The sequence below is a fragment of the Elephantulus edwardii genome, unplaced genomic scaffold, assembly GCF_000299155.1.
Source record: "Elephantulus edwardii isolate Elephantulus edwardi_28Jun2011 unplaced genomic scaffold, EleEdw1.0 scaffold00042, whole genome shotgun sequence".
Classification (NCBI taxonomy): Eukaryota; Metazoa; Chordata; class Mammalia; order Macroscelidea; family Macroscelididae; genus Elephantulus; species Elephantulus edwardii.
The window spans coordinates 16,550,630-16,556,751 of record NW_006399792.1 but is presented as its reverse complement, the minus strand read 5'-3'; positions in this window follow the sequence as shown (position 1 = coordinate 16,556,751).

Genomic DNA, 6,122 nt, shown 5'->3' with positions numbered 1-6,122 from the left:
AACTGGGCCCCGGCCTGGACCTCAGCAGAGAAGATACAGAATCTAACAAGTATGGTTAAGGTTAGAAGGGAAAGGTATTTTGGTTTTCTGTTTGGTTGTTTTGTTTAGAATATTTCTGGGGAAGGATATTTTGGTTCTTGTGGCCTAGTGACAAGAAGCTGCACTGCAATCCCAAAGGCACTTGGTTCAAGGCCACCAACTGCTCTGTAGTAGAAGGATGGACAATCTCCTCCCATACAATTAACTGCCTCTGAACCTCCACCCCAGGGTCAATTTTGGGTTGGTTTCGATTCTATAGTACACAACAACAACAATAGCATCTGACTTCTATAGCGTTGTTGTTATTGTTTACTGTCGGGTCGGAACCAACCTTCCGGCTGACTCTCATAGCTGACCCTCCAGCAGGTTTACAGAGGCAGTTAATGGTACAGGAGAAGATTGACCATTCTTCTCCCATGGAGCTGGTAGCCTCAAGCTACATGCCTTTGGGATTGCAGTGCAGCTTCTTACCATTAGGCTACCAGAGCTCCCTTTGATTTTTATATTATGAAAGAAAAAAGATAACGCTAGGAGGTTTTGGTGGCCTAGTCTGTAGGGGGCTGTGCCACTAACTCAAAGGTGACTCCTCATTGGCAGTTCAAATCTGCTGTGGAGAGCGATGGACAGTCACCCTCCTGTGAGATTTACAGCTTCTGAAAACCCGCTGGAGGGTCAACAATATGTCAGTTCTGACTTAATGGCAGCAAATTTGAGGATTTGTTTGTTTTAGCCCAAAACGCAAACCTGTTGATTGCTTTTAATTATTATTATTTTTTTTAATTTAGGTTGTTTACTTTTCATTTCAATGAACATCTACAATTATTTTTTAAGGTAACAAGATAAATTTATTAGAAAGTTACATCCCAAGGGGCCAGACCTCTCTCCAGTAAAAGAAATATGGGGGAAAGGCGTGATTGGTGTTAATTCTGACTCATTAAGACCCCATGTGTTTCAAAGTAGAACTATGCTTCATAGTTTGTTGTTGTTGTTGTTATGTGCCTTTGAGTCGCTTGCGACTCATGGCGACCCTATGTACAACAGCCCTAAACTCTGCTCTGTCCTGTGCCAATCACACTGTCTCTGATACACCCATCCTGATTACCCCAGTCACTGAATCAATCCACCTCATAGAGGGCCTTCCTCTCCTGTGCTGTCCCTCCACCCTCCCAAGCATGATGTCCTTCTCCAAGGACTGGTCCCTCCTTACAACCACACCATAAAACCATACTCATCACATATATAATGCACCAGAGGAGTGTCTATCTGTGTTTCATTGACTATGCAAAGACATTTGACTGTGTGGATCACAACAAACTGTGGCTGACTCTGAGAAGAATGGGAAACCCAGAACACTTAATTGTGCTTATACGAAACCTATACTTGGACCAGGAGGCTGTTGGCAGAACAGAGTAAAAAAACACTGCATGGTTCAAAATTGGGAAGGGTGTATGCTAGGAATGTACCCTATCTCCATATCTTTTGAATCTATATGCAGAACAGATTATCCAGAAGGCTGGGCTCCATGAGGAGAAATGTAACATCAGGCTTGGTGGAAGACTCATCAACAATCTCTGTTATGCAGATGACACAACCCTCCTTGCTGAAACTGAGGAGGCCCTAAAGCATTAGCTGCAGAAGGTTAAGGACTGCAGCCTTTGATATGGATTAAAGCTAAACATCAAGAAGACACAGATTCTCATCATTGGGCTGATTGGCAGCATCAAGATTGATGGCGAAGATAATTGAGATTGCTAATAGCTTTCATTTGCTTGGCTCCACAACCAACAGTCTTAGCACCAGTAGCCAGGAAATTAAAAGACAAATTGCATCAGGAAAGTCTGCTGTCAGAGACCTCTCCAAAGTACCAAAGAGCAACAGTGTCAGTCTAGAGACTAAGGTGTGCCTGATTCTGGTCTTTGCAATCACTTGCTATACATCAGAAAGCTGAACAATGACTAGGGATGATAGGAGGAGAATTGATGCCTTTGAGCTGTGGTGTTGGAGAAGAGTGTTGAATATACCATGGACTGTTAAAAGAACAAATAAGTTTGTCCTGCAAAGGTTGAAAGCAGGCTACTCCTTGGAGGCAAGGATTCTGAAGCTCTGTCTGACATACTTTGGACATGTTGCAAGAAGAGACCAGTCCTTGGAGAGATATGTCATGCTTGGGAGGATGGAGGGACAATTCAGGAGAGGAAGACTCTCTATGAGGTGGATTGAATCAGTGACTGGGATAATGGGGGTAGGTGTGTCAGAGACAATGAGATTGGCACAAGATAGAGCAGGATTTAAGGCTATTGTACATAGGGTTGTTATGAGTCTCAGGCAACTCAATGGCACATAGCAACAACAACAACAACATCACACATATGTTCCATAATTAAACAAAGAGAGTCTCTGTGTAGGACCAAGGGAATAACAGATATCTCAATAAGGCATAGATGTAATACATTCCCTTTTCAATGGAGAATTGAAGCTATAAAATGTTCTACTGTATAATAAAAACAGCTTGTATGATTATGAAACTGGCGTTTGGAAAACGAAAAGTTACAAAGAATCAAGAAATAGTTGTTGCTTTCCTACTGTGTGCAAGGCGTTATTGGATAATGTCAGAGTAGTTTCCTTTGGCTGCATTATGCACAGGCTTGCTTTTCTTTGACAATGTCTAACTAATCTCTTTAACTTTCAGGAAAAACAATAATCCAGAATCCCCTACTGGGCAAATTACAGATTTGGACTAGGGTAACATGTATTCAAAAATTATTAGCATTTGAAAGCTAGGGGAATTCTTAGAGGAAATTAAAAATCCATGCCCTAGACTTTCTACAAAATGCTAGTTAGCATCATAAGGAGCTTTTGACATTTTAAAGTGTTATTTTAAAAACATAATGGCAATTACTTAGTCACATATGTTAATACTCATTGAACTCTCCTCATTATAAGAGTTTACTCATCCTAGCCATGTGAACTTTAGGAAGTACAGAATAGAAATTCAGAGAATGTAAGCAAGGCAGTCAAGGTGAATAGCGTGAAGCTTTCATCAGAGTGAGGTGACAATCATCAGGGCATACAAAGAAGTAAAGCCTACTATGTGACCTGATTGGTTATTTCTATTCTCAGGTGAAAAATATTTTCTGAATTTGTCCACAACTTTTGGGGTAGTAGAGATGCTAAAACAAAAAGAGTGGTTAATGTGTTTTGTTTAGGATGGGCCATTGGGGAAAGTTTTAGAATAATTTCATGTGGTTGCTATGGTGGCAGCCAGCAGCAAGGTTAGCTGATTAAATTTGGCCTGGCATTGCTGTGGGATGGCATCACAGAAGCAATTAATAGGAACCAGAGTGCTGAAATTGTGCAAGAGAAGAAAATAAAGGCAGGAGGATGATAATGAAGTTCACCAAAGAAAATAAAAATCACAAAGTCAATATGGGAAAGGATTGATTTTAAAATCTTTGAGTGGATTTACAAACACCAGTGAACCAGATCTAAACATCGCTCTCCTGTATGCCCTGGCACCAGTGAAGTCCCAGGGAGAGCAATTTACCTGCCCATTGTAGGCAGAGCACAAGGGAAGGCTAACAGAATGACTTGAGAATTGGCTGAGCATCAAAATACTTTGCAAAAGCTGTGTTCTGGGCTATAACATTTCTAGAGTAATCTCTAGATAACATGACATAGAACTTCAGCAAATAATCAGAAGTACCACTGTTATTGTTGGGGCCAGAAAGACATCTATGATTTATAGTGACCCTATTAACCACAGCATCTGAACCGTGCTCTATACTGTGCCATCTTCATAAAAAGTTAAGTAGTATTAAATATAGGATGGACTGCCTGTAGAACAAACCAATCTGTCTTGGAAAAAGTGCAACCTTAGTGTGTCTTACCAGTGAAGATAGCAAGACTCATGTACTTTGGACAGGTTATTAAGCGGGACCAGTCCTTGGAGCAAGTTACCAGGCTTGCAGAGAATTTAAAAAAAAAAAAAGAAACGAAAGGGAAAAAAGCCCCTCAATGAAAGAAATTAATACAATGGCAGCAACAATGGGCTCAAATAGCAACAATGGTGAGGTTGGTGCAGGGTGAGACAATGTTTCATTCTTTTGTCAATGTGAGTCAATGCTTGTGAGTCAAAACTATCTGCCTACAATCTAACAATAGCAACAAAGAAATAATGTTTAAAGAGTAATAAAGTAACAACAACCGTCATCTGTAGCTTTTTTTCCCCTTCTGTGGCTAGGAACAATTTTTTTTCCCTTTCAGAGCTTCCTGCTTAGTGTTTATCTTAGCAGGGAGGAAAGCCATCATTCAAACTCTGCAACAACAGATTGCAAGCTAAGGCTTTTCTCCACTTTGTTTGATTTTCCTGAAATGTCCTTTTTTTCCAGAAATGATTTATTGGTAACCTAGCATGCTTTTCTTCTTACTCAACACTCCCCCGGGGCCATAGTTAAAATACTGCTTAGCTGTAATTCTCCTGGGTGGAGAAGTGCCGTGTGGTGGCGATGAAACCAAAGCACAGATTTCATCAACCCTGGACTGTTGACTTTATGCTAGCCTTTCATAAAGGGAACCCTCAAAACACGGTGGCCATTCAGCAAACAGTGTGCATTTCATCTAAGCTTGGCTGGCTTTGTGCTTGCCTTTCTTCAGGCTAGAATGATCCTAGCCAGCAATGTCTTTGTGTCATGATGCAGAGAGTTGGCAAGTATGCATGAGGATAATGCTGAAGTATAACTTCTGGATGGGGGAGGGAACCAGAGAGTGTTGCTTCCAATACTCTGCACAATAATGGCTAGTGATTCTCTCTCACGATGTTTGTTCCAACAGAGGTCAATCATTGTGCATTGTTTCTGCAGACATGAATACAGCATATTATTTAAAGGGGGAAATGTAGATTTCTATGGTTTTTTTAAAAAAAATGAGATTTGTATAAAGTATATGGAAAGGAGGAGTTCTCAGTTCTTGATTGCTTTTGTTAAAATTTTCTCATATGAAGGAAAATTACACAAAAGTGTCTCTAAAAGCCTTTAAAAAAATCTTTCAGCAAATTGTGATAATGGTTTACTTAAACATTGTAAAAGTTAATAGCATCAATGGTAATTAATGTCTGTGAATGATTATATTAAAAAAGTGATATATAAACTTTCACTCAGGTAAAATAATATTTTATTTTAAAGTGAAACTTGTAACCATATAAATATTTGCAATCAAGTCCACCAGACCTAGTAAGATATGGTGCCTAGTAGGTTTTAAAAACTTCTGGTAGCTAGTTACTTAGTTGATTGTCAGCGAATGTTTGCATCTTCTTCCTGACAGATCTCTTTTTTTTTTTCTTCTATGTAGTCATGCACCCTGGAAAGATTCAGCTCTTCCAGAGGTGAGCTTGATTAATTTGAGTAACGCTCTCAGTTATAGATTCAGGAGTAGGTTTCTAATTAGGTCCAGGCCAATAAGATAGATAGATGTAAGAGGGGGAAAATAAGATGTAAGGAGTTTGCTTGAGGAATTCTAGAAGTCATCTGAAAGTTGGACAATAAATAAGAATAATAGAAGAAGAAGAATCGATGCCTTTAAATTGTGGTGTTGGGGAAGAATATTCCATGGACTGCCAAAAGAACAAGCAAATCTTGGAGGAACTGCAACAAGGATGTTCCTTAGAGGCAAAGATGGTAAAGCTTCATCTCACGTACTTAGGGCACGCTATCTGGAGGGGCCGGTGCTTCAAAAAAGACATCATGCTGGGGAAAGTGGGGGATCACTTTCAAGACAGCAAGGCCTTAAACAAGATGAATTCACATGATGACTAACAGTGGGCTTGAACTTTTTCTTTTTTAGGTAGTGAGGATAGTTCAGTGTAGAGCACAGTTTCATTTTGCTGTTCATAGGGTAGCTATGAGTCACAATCAACTCCACAGCACTCAGTAGAAATCCAGCATTTCTCTCCCTGAAAGAGACTCAAGAATCTCAAAATTAGGTTGCCACAAAATTGAGTCTGACTCATGGCAACCTGATTGTGCTCCCCAGGTCTTTCAATAGCTGTGATCTTTCAGAAAGAGATCTCCAGGCTTTTTTTTTTTTTT